This window comes from Neophocaena asiaeorientalis, unplaced genomic scaffold, assembly GCF_003031525.2.
Source record: "Neophocaena asiaeorientalis asiaeorientalis breed wild unplaced genomic scaffold, Neophocaena_asiaeorientalis_V1.1 scaffold81, whole genome shotgun sequence".
In the NCBI taxonomy this organism is placed as follows: domain Eukaryota; kingdom Metazoa; phylum Chordata; class Mammalia; order Artiodactyla; family Phocoenidae; genus Neophocaena; species Neophocaena asiaeorientalis.
In genome coordinates, this window is record NW_020171990.1 from 726,818 (window position 1) to 742,346 (window position 15,529).

The window sequence follows — 15,529 nt, forward strand, 5'->3', positions numbered from 1 at the left end:
TATATATATATATATTCATTTGAGTTAGTGCTTTCACTTCCTTTGGACAAATGCCCAGAAGTGGAATTTCTCTGAATCTGGTGAATATCACTTTAAACAACTCTCTTCCAGTATGTATCTATACATTAAATTGATTAATGTAACTTCTTGCAATGACTTGCTACTGTTATGCAAGTCCAAGAGGGTTATCTGTAAAGAACAGAAGAGTAAGTAGTTTAATGATTCCTGTTTTGAAAAAGTTAACCAACTGAAAACTGGACTGTTGGATAAAAATCTATCAGTCTTCTCAACACAGCTTAATACACTTCTGCTTAACTGTAAGTACTAGAAAATACTGTAATGACCATATGCTCCATTCTATTATACGTTCTATTATAAATTATATTATAGGTTACTCCATTCTAATACAAATTCTGTTATAAATTATTTAAGTTAGGAATTGATGTATTACTTTCTACATACCCTAAAATGTCTGGCATTGGGTTTGACACATTTCAATTATTTTAATGCCTTTAGTACTAAGATTAATAAGCTTCTATTTTCCCTTGTCCCTGAAGTTTGTTCAGTCAGGATGTTTGAACAACTCATTTCATACCCAAACTTTAGAAATTCTACAGAGTGTATGCCCAGTGGAATTAGCTTTACTTGGGAGAATTATTTTAATCCCTTATTGACTGACTTGCAAGATGCATCCACCTTGATGTTTTCACAGGAACTTATTTCACTGATGATGATCAAAGGACGTATGTTGGGCTTTGATCAGAGTAAGTCTAAAGAAACCTGGAAATCTGCAAATATGCGGTGATTAAAATTCTCTCTCTGTCTTCTCTTAGTGAAATGAGGAAAGTAAAATGCTGACTGATATCTTATAATTAGTGTGAGAGAAAAGAGAATGTTTTAATTTAAAGGTAATTGAGATAGGGCTAAACAAAAATTTAATACCAGGTTCACATTATTATTGAAATTGGGAAAGCCAGTTTTCCAAATAATAAATGAATGCAGTCTCTTCAGTTACTTAAGGTATTTACCTCTTCTGGATATAGTGTCTGGCCACTTGCAGATATACCTCTCTCAAGGAAGGTGTACTTGAGAATGACCCTTATACTTAGTGCATTGCACTTCTTATTCCTGGTTAGTCTGGGGGTGTTGTGTTACCTCTTAACTCAGAGAAATTTCTTATAAGAGAGCTTACAGAAATACAGGATAACACTGGATATCACAATTAATTTTATTCTTTCAGTAGCATTTTACTTATCACAGAATTGTTTGAATTGATATTATGATTTGAGAACCCCACTTGGCTATAATACAGTTCACCAAATTCAGAAAATAATAGCTAGTATTGAAATGTAATTAATGTTATATTAGTAAAACTATCCAACTATTAACAATTAAATATTTAAAGATTATTTTTTCTTTAGGAGATTGATCTTTTTAGTCTTGGTATTGATCTTTTTAGTCCTGGTAACTAACAGATACATGAGTTTTGCAAGAAAAGGTGATCGACAAATTTCATGTAAATTATTACTTGGGAGATTGTCCACACCAGGGAAGGTTTATAATAGAGACTAGGCACATAGGAGCATGCTAGACATCTTTAGAAAGGAAGGGGGAGTTTAGAAAAAGGAAGCATCAAGACAAATGGAAATATCTATTATGATTTTATTCTAAGAAAATATAAATATTATTGGTGTATCAAAATATTTATTAAACACTTTGATAATGTTCTCAGATATAATATCTCTGAAAATAAATGCTGGGGCCTATGCATCTCTCTGTCATGAAGGCTATAACACACATAGCCTAATACATATTTAACATGTTGAAAGTTATTACTACATGCAGCTCAAAGATTAAGAATGCCTTCAGTTAATCCAGTGCTACAGATTATGCAAATCTCTTTCATAGGTGTCATGGTGTCCTCAAAAATCACAAATGTACAATTTCTATTCTTCTCAATATGAGTCTGATTCCTCACTGAGATGGCTTACCAATTACTGTGATCTGTGTTTCTCAGTCAGAAATACTTTTGTGGAAAATCTAAAAGAGGCATAAATACAAACAATGGCTTCCCATGATGAATCTGCACACATTTGAACACATTCATTTTTAATTATCCTCCTGCAAAATAAGATCGCAAATAACAGAATTTTATAAAGATATATTCCTACTAATTTCACCTTTAAAATTCAAATAAATACAGTTAATATTTTACAATGAGATACATATGAAACCATACAAGCAAGATAAAAGCAGTATATTTTTTCTACTGGTGACTACAAAGTGTAAACAATACAGTACTAAAACATGAATTAAGGAAATTAGAGATCAAGTTTAAGTCCTAAGGATATTGATTTATATATAAAAAGACATAAACTTTTTACACAGGGTGAAGCAACTATTCTCACCTAAGAGTCAGATAGTACAAAGATTTAAAATCACATTAAAGATGCAATAAAGAAATTGTTCACACGGGGGATAGTAAATAGAATAGCCTTCTCAAAGTAGAAAATTGGTCTGGAGGTACAAAGAGAAATGAGCCTTAACTAGGTGCTTAAAGTTACATTAGGAAATACTTTCAATTGTAATGCAAGACATTAAAACAAGATAGCAAGGCAGTAAATTTTGAATGTATATGTTTCAGGACAGTATGTGGGAGTAGTATTAATTCTGTATGTGATTGCTTTTACCACATATAAGAATTCAAATTATGAATCTTTCTCAAAAACTCAGAAAAGAGCTAATAAGGCTGTCAACCAGAGAAGTGACTTTTGGAAAGGAAAGGGAATAGTGGAATGGAAGAGTCTTAGGCAATATTATAATAATAATATTTGTTGACGCTTTGGATGTAGAGTTGACTGAAAAGATAAGAAACTTTGCTAAATAGAATTTTCAATGGATCAGTATTTCAGAAAGGAAGACAAATTTGAGGAATAATTATTTATTGATACCATATTTTCCAAAATATTTTGAATCAGCTTAAACAGAAATATCTTATAATAGAAGTACAGGTAAAGAAATACCTTAAACAACCAATAAAAAGTAGAAGGCTTAAGCCAATACAGAAAGGAGAGTGATAATGGGAAAGTTCAGATTTAAATATGTGAATTTGAATTGTCAGTGGAACATTCAAGTTTAATGCTTCTTAGTTAAGAGTCAAAATCACCTTACCATAATGTCCAAGATCCCAAATTATCTGTGTAATGGAATTTTGCTATTGACCATGACTAAAAATTAGCAAACCATCAGCTGGGCCTGAGATAAATCATTTAGAAATACAGATATTTGGTTGGTTGTTAAGCAAAGATAATTTTGAAGCACCATAAATATTTGTGAATATTTTTAATTTATATAAGTTGGGATGTGATATTGAATATATTTCTGCCTATACATTGTATATTTTCAAATTTCAATACTGAATATATTATTTAAAATAAATTAATAGATATTCTAATCATAGTAAATGATCAATAACTTAAATAGTTATTAAACAATTCCTAGGAGACCCTCTTAGTTGTTCTCAAGAAGTGCCAGACATGTTCCCTGATTTCCTATAAGTTTATGACTTAGCATGACTATGAATCCCTTAAGTGACTATACAGATGGCAATTGATTAAAGTCTGATATGACCAATAAAAACAAATTATGCCAACTGTGGCCTGAGTAATAGGTAAGTCCTCCTGGAAGTATTGATAATAGGACTTAAACTGGACTCTGAAGACTGGGTCATATTTTAATTGAAGCCCCAGAGGGAAAGGCATTATGAATATCACTTTCTTTAAAGGCATAATCTGTTCAGATGAGAGGAAAGAGATCAGAAGAGCTAAATTATGAAATACAGAATAATGTGCACTAAGGTATTGGGGAAAGTGACTGAATAGCTAAAATGAAGTTATAGAATTTATGGCGTGCTAGTCTGAGGCTGTTGAATAATGTCATGCAAACAATAAGGAAATAATGCATGGTTTTGAATATAACCTAGACAAAGTAAATTAATGAAGGTGTTCTAAGAGGTGGAGAGGAGGGTGGGTTTGAGTAGAATAGATTAGTGGTAAGAGAGATTGCAGGTATCCAGGATCTATTATAGCACCCAGTACAAAATAGGTGCTAACTAAATATTTGCTAAATGAATCCATGCATGCATGCAAGGTCCAGAGCCTACTTAGGATGCAATAAAATTTGTCAGGTTGGAGGTGATGTTCATGCAGGGCACAGGATCACTTATTTCAGTATTAGAAATTCTGAGCTTTCAAACCACCTACAGAACTCCAAACCCATATTAAATAAATATAAGTTAATCATAAATTATAAATTCATGAAACCCATTTCACTTATCGGTAATAAGAACTGTCATTTGAGTTAATATTATGAGCTCTACTTGTTTTGATTATGTCATTATTCTTCTCTATTTGTACCGTCAGCTTAGCCAATTATTTTTCTTCTTAAGGCAGTCAAATATTTCTGTATTCAGAATAAAATTAATGAACCTGCCTCTCACTTCATAGATGGTTTCTTCCAAATAACTGGAGAAGGAATCTTTCTGCTGTATCATTCATATGTATCATATGTAAGCTTTATCATGTCAGTAATTTGTGTTTCCCTTTTGACATGATAGGGCTGAAAGAGAACATAAAAAGCTCTGTTTGTCTACTTTTCTCATGTATTTAAAAATAAAAATAATATCCTCACACACTTTAGCCAGAATCGTCATTATGCCAGCAAAAACAACAAGAAGATATTTCAGTTTCTTAAAATTTCATGATTCTATTCTTTGTCAAAATTCTTTTCAACTGATGTTAATGGGATTTTAGGGGTAAGATGCAGGTCTATCTATTCATATAGATGAGTATTTTTCAGGCTGCAGACAGATGTTCTGGCCACGGTTGAGCTACTTAATGTTGCATAAGCTTAGACCATTCCAGTTGCAAGCAGATACTGAAATAATAACTGATGAAGGACTACAAAAAATCGGTGAACCAACTAACTTACATGGCAAACTTTTGAGCATAATTGTCCAATTCCCTCTCTATAGTCTTTGAAAGTCTATCAGAAAAGGTGGAAATATATAGAAAACCTCCCTAGGCATAAGACAACTTATGTTTTCCCTTGAGAAGTGGGACAGCCCTACCTATGAGTTTATTTATTGTGTTGCCACAAAGTTCTGTCATAACTGAACTCTCTCCTTTGACCAGCACCTCCACTGACTGTTAAATAGGCTCAAGTTTCAAGGTCACCCTCAGTGTGACTAAGTCATTGTTTCCCTGTAGAATGTCTTAGAAACTGCTTAATAAAAACAACTGAAAATATTTTATTTGTATCCCCTATTTATAAGACATTGAAGTAGAAAATCACTTTTCCTGGTGTTTACAGTATATGATAATATTCATCTTATTTATTTTTTCAAGCAGAAAACTTGAAAGTCTATGTATGAAACTGTCACTTCTTTTCTAAGGACTGTCACTTCTAATAGTAAACAATTTTGTTTTATAGATTCAAATTCTGTGAGTTGATTATTTTAGCACAACAGCCAATAGCAAAATAACAGTTTCAAATATTATGAAATAATATGAGGTATATGAAATTTTGTCACTCTCTTATGAATGTGAGAATGTTTTCATAACTTTGATTGCCCAAGGATATAGTCTTAGAAGACTCAATACATTCTTTGGTCCATAATAAGTTTACACAACTTTCTTTAACTGTTTATTCAATATTGCATTCCATTTTCCAATGGACACTTTAACCAGATTAAAGGTACAGAAAGATGTGTTTGCAATGCTTTGTACAGATCTGTTAGTTACCATGCCTTTCAGATTATGTCTTCATTCAGGCAATATTACTCTTACTTAAGGAATACCTTAGAATATAGTTTATTTTCTTCTCAGCCACTAACATTATATATAATGTAGATATTTTTTGACTCTTACTGCAAAATTAGAGTTGTGTGCCCTCTTTGTAATAAGAGTAGGTTGTGCAGGACAAATTTGTGCATTTGTTTTTGTTTACTTATAAGAGAAATGTTACAGTGTTACAATTTAAGGTAGTATTTATACATCCAAGTTGCTGCAGAGAATCATGACAGATTCTAGCCAAGAGGGTATTGTCTTTGACACATTAAGGTAATTATAGAGAAAGGAGACAATTATTTGAATGTTTTCTTATTTGGAGGTTGGAAAACCAATGCAAAATCTGGATACTTGAATAGTACATTTTATTTTAATGAAGCAATATTTTCAGAATCATAATTTCCAATTTATAGCAAGCATTTGAAATAAATTCATATAAATATTCTTGGAAAATGAAGTTTGAGTAGTGTCTAGGTGTAAGCACACAGGATTAAAAAAACATTAAATATATTTTTAACATCTTTATTGGAGTATAATTTCTTTACAATGGTGTGTTAGTTTCTGCTTTATAACAAAGTGAATCAACTATACATATACATATATCCCCATATCCCCTCCCTCTTGTATCTCCCTCCCACCCTCCCTATCCCACCCCTCTAGGTGGTCACAAAGCTCCGAGTTGATTTCCCTGTGCTATGTGGCTGCTTCCCACTACCTATCTACTTTATATTTCGTAGTGTATATATGTTCATGCCACTCTCTCACTTCATCACAGCTTAAATTTCCCCCTCCCCGCATCAAGTCCATTCTCTACATCTGTGTCTTTATTCCTGTTCTGCCCATAGGTTCTTCAGAACCATTTTTTTTCTAGGTTCCATATATATGTGTTAGCATACAGTATTTGTTTTTCTCTTTCTGACTTACTTCACTCTGTATGACAGACTCCAGGACCATCCACCTTACTACAAATATCTCCATTTCATTTCTTTTTATGGTAATGTAATATTCTATTGTATATATGTGCCACATCTTCTTAATCCATTCACCTGTCGATGGACATTTAGGTTGCTTCCTTGTCCTGGTTATTGTAAATAGAGCTTCCATGAACATTGTGGTACATGACCCTTTGAATTATGGTTTTCTCAGGGTATATGCCCAGTAGTGGAATAGCTGGGTCATAAGGTGGTTCTATTTTTAGTTTTTTAAGAAACTTTCATATTGTTCTCCATAGTGGCTGTATCAATTTACATTCCCACCAAAGGTGCAAGAGGGTTCCCTTTTCTCCACACCCTCTCCAACATTTATTGTTTGTAGATTTTCCATGATGGCCATTCTTCGGTGTGAGGTGATACCCCATTGTAGTTTTGATTTGCATTTCTCTAATGATTAGTGATGTTGAGCATCCTTTCAAGTGTTTGTTGGCAATCTGTGAATCTTCTTGGGAAAAATGTCTATTTAGGTCTTCTGCCAATTTTTGGATTGGTTGTTTGTTATTTTGATATTGAGCTGCATGAGCTGCTTGTATATTTTGGAGATTAATCGTTTGTCATTTGCTTCATTTGCAAATATTTTCTCCCAATCTGAGGGTTGTCTTTTCACCTTGTTAATGGTTTCCGTTGCTGTGCAAAAGACTTGAAGTTTCATTAGGTCTCATTTTTCATTTTTTTTTTTTTTTTAATTTCCATTTCTCTAGGAGGGGGGTCAAAAAGGATCTTGTTGTGATGTAGGTCATAGAGTGTTCTGCCTATGTTTTCCTCTAAGAGTTTTATAGAGTCTGGTCTTACATTTAGGTCTTTAATCCATTTTGAGTTAATATTTGTGCCTGGTCATAGGGAGTGGAGTGTTCTAATTTCATTCTTTTACATGTAGCTGTCCAGTTTTCCCAGCACCACTTATTGAAGAGGCTGTCTTTTCTCCACTGTATATTCTTGCCTCCTTTATCAAAGGTAAGGTGACTATATGTGCATGGGTTTATCTCTGTGCTTTCTATCCTGTTCCATTGATCTATATTTCTGTTTTTGTGCCACTACCATACTGTCTTGATTACTGTAGCTTTGTAGTATAATCTGAAGTCAGGGTGTCTGATTCCTCCAGCTACATTTTTCTTTCTCAAGACTGCTTTGGCTATTCAGGGTCTTTTGTGTGTCCATAGATATTGTGAAATATTTAGTTCTGGTTCTGTGAAAAATGTCATTGGTAGTTTGACAGGGATTGAATTGAATCTGTAGATAGTTTTGGGTAGTATAGTCATTTCCAAAATGCTTATTCTTCCAACCCAAGAACATGGTATATCTCTCTCTCTCTGTTTGTATCATCTTTAATTCCTTCCTCAGTGTTTTATAGTTTTCTGCATTCAGGTCTTTTGTCTCCTTAGGTAGGTTTATTCCTAGGTATATTATTCTTTTTGTTGCAGTGGTAAATAGGAGTGTTTCCTTAATTTCTCTTTCAGATTTTTCATTATTAGTGTATAGGAATGCAACAGATTTCTGTGCATTAATTTTGTATCCTGCTACTCTACGAAATTCATTGATTAGCTCTAACAGTTTTCTGGTAACATCTTTAGGATTCTCTATATATAGTATCATGTCATCTGCAAACAGTGACAGTTTTAATTCTTCTTTTCTGATTTGGATTCCTTTTATTTCTTTTTCTCCTCTGATTACTGTGGCTATAACATCCAAAACTATGCTGAATAATAGTCATAAGAGTGGGCAACCTTGTTTTGGTTCCTGATCTTAGTGGGAATGGTTTCAGTTTCTCACCACTGAGAATGATGTTGGCTGTGCGTTTGACATATGTGGCCTTTATTATGTTGAGGTTAGTTCTCTCTATGCCTACTTTCTGGAGAGTTCTTTTCATAAATGGGTGCTGAATTTTGTCAAAAGCTTTTTCTGCATCTATTGAGATTATCATCTGGTTTTTACCATTCAATTTGTTAATATAAAGTATCACATTGATTGATTTGAGTATATTGAAGAATCCTTGCACTCCTGGGATAAACCCCATTTGATCATGGTGTATGAGCCTTTTAATGTGCTGTTGGATTCTGTTTGCCAGTATTTTGTTGAGGATATTTCCATCTATGTTCATCTGTGATGTTGGCCGGTAGCTTTCTTTGTTTTTGACATCTTTGTCTGGTGTTGGTATCAGGGTGATGGTGGCCTTGTAGAATGAATATGGGAGTGTTCCTTCCTCTGCTATATTTTGGAATCGTTTGAGAAGGATAAGTATTACTTCTTCTCTAAATGATAGAATTCTCCTGTGAAGCCATCTGGTCCTGGGGTTTTGTTTGTCGGAGGAGTTTTAATCACAGTTTCAATTTTGTTCCTTGTGATTGTTCTGTTCTAATTTTCTATTTCTTCCTGGTTCAGTCTTGGAAGGTTGCGCTTTTCTAAGAATTTGTCCATTTCTTCCAGGTTGTCCATTTTTTTGGCATATAGTTGCTTATAGTAATCTCTCATGATCCTTTGTATTTTTGCATGTCAGTTGTTACTTCTCTTTTTTCATTTCTATTTCTATTGATTTGAGTCTTCTTCCTTTTTTTCTTGATGAGTGTGACTAATGGTTTAGCAATTTTGTTTATCTTCTCACAGAACCAAGTTTTAGTTTTATTGATCTGTGCTATTGTTTCCTTCATTTCTTTTTCATTTATTTCTGATCTGATCTTTATGATTTCTTTTCATCTGGTAACTTTGAGGTTTTTTTTGTTCTTCTTTCTCTGACTGCCTTAGGTATAGAGTTAGGGTTTTTATTTGAGATTATTCTTATTTCTTGAGGTAGGATTGTATTGCTATAAACTTCCCTCTTAGAATTGTTTTTGCTGCATCTCATAGGTTTTAGGTCATCGTGTTTTCACTGTCATTTGTTTCTAGGTATTCTTTGATTTCCTCTTTAATTTCTTCAACAATCTCTTGGCTATTTAGTAGTATATTGTTTAGACTCCATGTGTTTGTATTTTTTTATAGATTTTTCCCTGTTACTGTTATCTTGTCTCATAGCACTGTGGTCAGAAAAGATACTTGATACAATTTCAATTTTCTTAAATTAACCAAGGTTTAATTTGTGGCCCAAGGTATGATGTTTCCTGGAGAACATTCCATGAGCACTAGAGAAGAATGTGTGTTCTGTTGTTTTTGAATGGAATGTCCTATAAATTTCAATTAAGTCCATCTTGCTTAATGTATCATTTAAAGCTTATGTATTTTCATTTTGGATGATCTGTCCATTGGTGAAAGGGAGGCGTTTAACTCCCCTCCTATGATTGTGTTACTGTCGATTTCCCCTTTTATGGCTGTTAGCATTTGCCTTATGTATTGAGATGCTGCTATGTTGGGTGCATAAATATTTACAATTGTTATATCTTCTTCTTGGATTGATCCCTTGATCATTATGTAGTGCCCTTCTTTGTCTCTTGTAATGATCTTTATTTTAAAGTCTATTTTGTCTACAGTTCACAGTTGCTCCCAAAGTCCACCACCTCAATTTTAGGATGATTCATTGTCTATTCAGGTATTCCACAGATTCGGGTACATCAAGTTGATTTTGGAGATTTAATCCACTGCTCCTGAGGCTGCTGGGTGTAAGTTCCCTTTCTCTTCTTTGTTCACACAGATCCTGGAGTTCAGCTTTGGATTTGGCTCTCTTCTAAATGTGGATTGCCCTCTGGCATCTATTCTTTGCCCAGACAGGAGGAGGGTTAAAGGAGCAGCTGATTAGGGGGCTCTGGCTCACTCAGGCCAGGGTGCGGGAGTGGTATGGAATGTGGGGTAAGCCTGCGCAGCAGAGACCGGCATGATGTTACACCAGCCTGAGGTGTGCCATGTGTCCTCCTGGGGATATTGTCCATACATCACAGGACCCTGGCAGTGGTGGGCTGCACAGGCTCCTGGGTGGGGCAGTGTGGATGGTGACCTGTACTTGCACACAGGATTCTTGGTGGCTGCAACAGCAGCCTTAGCGTTTCATGCCTGTCTCTGGTGTCCATGCTGATAGCCGTGGCTTGCACTCATCTCTGGAGCTCGTTTAGGCAGTGCTCTGAATCTCCTCTCCTCGTGCACCCTGAAACAATGGTCTCTTGCCTCTTAGGCAGTTCCAGACTTTTTCCCAGACTCCCTCCCGGCTAGCTGTGGCCCACTAGCCCCCTTCAGACTGTCTTCACGCAGCCAACACTAGTCCTCTCCCTTGGATCTGACCTCCAAATCCTGAGCCTCAGCTCCCAGCCCCCACCCACTCCAGCAGGTGAGCAGACAAACTTCTCAGGATGGTGAGTTCTGGTTGGCACTGATCCTCTTTGTGGGACTCTCTCCACTTTGTCCTCTGCATCCCTGTTGCTGCACTCTCCTCCGTCAGTCCGAAGCACCGCCCCCTGCCCAAACCCCCATCTCCACCAGTGAAGGGGCTTCCTGGTGTGTGGAAAATTTTCCTCCTTCACAGCTCCCTCTCAGAGATGCAGGTACCATCCCTATTCTTTTTTCTCTGTTTTTTCTTTTTCCCTACCCAGGTATGTGAGGAGTTTCTTGCCTTTTGGGAAGTCTGAGGTCTTTTGCCAGCGTTTAGTAGGTGTTCTGTAGGAATTGTTCCACATAAAGATGCATTTTTAATATATTTGTGGTGAGGAATTTGATCTCCATATCTTACTGCTCTGCCATCTTGAAGGTCCTCCACATTAAGTGTTTTTATTTTGCTAATATGTGGTTCAACTCCTCAAACCATTAACAATCAAAATTATTTGTATTTTAATAACAAATGTAATGGTCATTTGAAAGAAATATTGTTTAAGTAATTGTATCTCTTTTCATTTTTTCCTAATTAAAGTGAAGTTAGTGATAAAGCCAGTAAACTTTAAGAAGAATGTACAAAAATAAAGTAATAATGTTTAACATAAACAATTTCAAAGAACATCTTTATTCTAATTAAAAATTTATAACATTTCTGGCAACTGGAACTAAAAAAGTTACTATTGAGTATTCTAGCTATTAAGGGATATATTATTCTAGTTTTTTATGTTAGTCATTTCTGAATATCATACACAAGATTTGCATATATGTTTATTGACCCAGTTCTCTTCTGCCACTATAGGTTTACCCTACAACTTGATGGTCATTATTTACTCACAAAGATAAACTATCAATGTTTTAGAGAGATGGATCATATTTGCAAAGTGACTGCTGATCCTCGGATGGATCAACTTCCTAGAATTTTACAGTCTTAATCGTTAATACACCCTATGCTGTCCTTCATATTAAGTCTAAGGATATTCTTATTTCTGACATATTTTCTACATGACAAAATATTCTGAAACATTATTTTGCACATAGTGAGATCTTTTCTTGAGGTTTAATGCACAATTAACTCATAGGGACATAGTCAATTTTTATCCCAAGCGTAAGAACATATCTAACAGTGAAGATATTGACAAACTTCCAAGGACATTTTTCTTGTAAACTATGCTGTACTATAATTATCTTTGACTGGAAAGGGTATTGGTATATAATATCCTAAGAATAAAATCTGATTTATAGATAATTACTGTACAAATTCTTGTACATAAACATGACTATGTTTCAAAGTAGTATACAATTATTAAAACATATTGATATTTTTTCTAAGTGGAACAAGCAGAGGAACTGTTGCAGTAGTTTAATTTTATTCAAAAATTTAAGAATGTAAAAAACAAAACTAACTTCCATTGTATAGTGAGGAGAAAAATTTGTGTTAATCTTGGATCATTGCAGAAAATCTAAAGATAGTCCAAGTTTAAAGGACAGCTTAACCATCTTATTATTCCAAACTTGTGCCTGAATTTGGGATGGAATAATCCTAAAAAGTGTCAGAGGAGATGAAATACAGACACAAGTCATATAGTACTCATAAGTGAGAAATAGTTACAAGTAATAGTTTGAAAACACACAGTAATAAGTACAGAGATTATGAAGAATTCAATTTTTTTCAAAATAAATAACTTTTTCAAATGATTGGGTACACTAAAGTTAAGAAATTTTACAAAATTATTTGTTAATAAAATGGAAAATATCATTTAAGTACAGAATATCTGTCATTTTACAGAAATAAAGTACAAGTTTTAATTTTATATCTTCCAGATCTTTTTTTTTTTTTTTTTTTTTTTTTTTTTTTTTTTAGGGTGTACCACATTTCTTTTCTTTTTTTTTTCCCAGTTTTTTTTTTTTTTTTTTTTTTTTTTTGGCTTGCTATGAGCTGATTTTTATTGGGAGAAACAAGAAAAACAGGGCCACTGTCTTCAGAAGGCTTGAGTTAAATAAACCATGTGTTTCCTGAGTAAGGCATTCTCACATTTAGAAACTGTTTATCAGATTAGACAGTTGACATTTGGGGATGGCGGAAGGGAGATACTAAACAGGGAGAAGTTGGTGGGTGTGGTTCCTGCCAGAGAAAATTTGGCAGCCTCCTGAAGGGATGAAGGGGCCCAGGGGAGGAGTGCCAGCCCACCTTACTCATAAGCCCCAGGAAGTGTGGTTTGGATAGTTGGAGAGAGAATGAAGCAGAGATGCTTTAAACTCATTCAAAACCAACTTCACTGTCCTTCTAATGGTTGATCCTTCTGCTGACCTCTCTATGTAAAAGTTTGTGATCTGTTGGCTTCTTCTCTGTTTCTTAACAATTTATAATATGTGCAGACATGTGAGGCCCAGGTGGGCTTTGAAGAGGCCTGGAGAGCAGGTGTTTGCCCATAAATGGAGAGTTTGAAACTTAAGACAAGCCTTACTCAAGACCAAGTGGACTGCCACACATGCAGTGAGGTCTAGGGAGTCTGAGATCTAACTTCTAGGTCTAAGGAGTTCTTTTTCTTTTTTCTTTTTTTGAATTTGCATCTTTTTTAAATTTTTATTTTAAATTGGAGTATAACTGATTAGCAATGTTGTGTTAGTTTCAGGTATACAGCAAAGTGATTCAGTTATAAATATATATGTATGTATTCTTTTTCAAGTTCTAGGATATACTTTAAAATAAATAATATGTAATATATTTTTATGCATACATCTATCAACATTGAGAAATTCATTTCCTTTTAGAAATTGTTACTTGAAAGTATTTTAAACCTAGGCACTCAGAGTTGACTCTGCTCTGATACTTTATTTTTACAGGATTCCATACATTTCTTTATAATTGTATATTATCCGTAAACATTTTGAAATAGTCCTTATATACATTGTATGAGTGTTTAGAAATCTATAAATATTTAGCTATTCAAAAAGATGATAAAATCAATGTTTTTAGCTTCAGCTTTATCATCAATGTATATATCATCTTACTGAATTTTAAAAACTATAATAGTTCCCTTAAGCAAACGAATGAGTTTGTTCCTGGCTTTTCATGGGTTGAGTCCTTGCCATGAAAGAAGGGGAGTCTTTCTTCTTTTTGTTGGGCTCTACTATTGTCTCAGAGTATGAGAGCTTTCCCTCTGAGGCCCCAACTCTATTTCATTAAGGTTTCTATTCATTAATATCTTACAAGTAAAATAGTAGTCCCTTAAAAAAGAAAGAAATGGGTAGGAAGGCAACTAAAGTTTTAATATATAAGAAGAGAAGCATAAGCAAGACTTTAACTAAACATCTTCCCTTCTATATTCCAAAGTATCTGGTAATTCTGTTACACTCCTTATTCAGCCTCAGAGCCATTCTGTTATCTTTCCCACCTCTTATATATATGAGTATCTTATGTGTTTTTATATTCTTTCTGACATCTCCACCAATAATTTATGTATTACAATGGTTAAATAACTTTATTTAATTAAGATTCAAATTATAGTGTTAAAATCAATTAATTATATGCTGCTATCATTTATTAATTTATTCACTCAATAAATTTGTGTACCAATGTGGTACAGTGTCTTATCAATGTAGAAGGAAAGGTCAGTGAGTCAATGTTAAATTTTCTACTTATTAATTTTGTAAATCCATATGACAGATTTAACTCACTTGAAGTAAAACAGGATTCATGAACAAAAGAAGAGAATGTGATACTGAAACAGTCAAGGAAAAAGAAAATCTAAAGAGGGACAGAGAAAGAGAAAAATTAAAGATACTTTGATTACATTCAAAGAAATGTACAGAAAATAATTTATGGAGATGATAACCTTCTGTAGTAAAAGGAAGACATAATAGAACTTAAAACTCTGGTCTCACTCTATTATTCCCTCAGGTGCTGCATTTTTGGTAATTTTTTTTTTTTTAGTTTCATGGCTGGAAGCTATTACTTTGCCTGATATACAGCTTTTCAACTGCTTGCATAATTAAAAAGATGTTACGAGCATAAATTTTTATTTTTATTGAGATTTTTTTTAGTTTGAAAGGGATTTAAACTATACTTGGAACATCTTAAAGTAAATATGTGAATATTTATGATAGGCTTATTAGGACTTAATTTGTTGAACTTTAGTTTTTAATTTACTTCACCAGACATGTTTATGGCCAAATAGGCAACTATATTTGACTTGTGAACAGCTTTCTTAAAAAGGAAAGGGAATTGAAAATGTGATCTTTAGAAGTACCTTTATACTCTGTGTGGCAAAATTATAATAAATAATATGGAATCAAAAATAATATCCATTCTGTTTCTCTTGGAAGCCATGCATTTTACTCATATTTATTTGTCAGTGTAATTAATTCTTATTATATTTTGCATCCCTCTGAATATAGGGGTAA

General features: G+C 33.8%; 1 protein-coding gene across 2 annotated transcripts in view; it reads left to right on the top strand.

Moving 5' to 3' along the window:
• Positions 1-15,529, top strand: part of KLHL1 (kelch like family member 1) — a 364,563-nt gene that overhangs the window by 253,162 nt on the left and 95,872 nt on the right. The window lies entirely within an intron of this gene.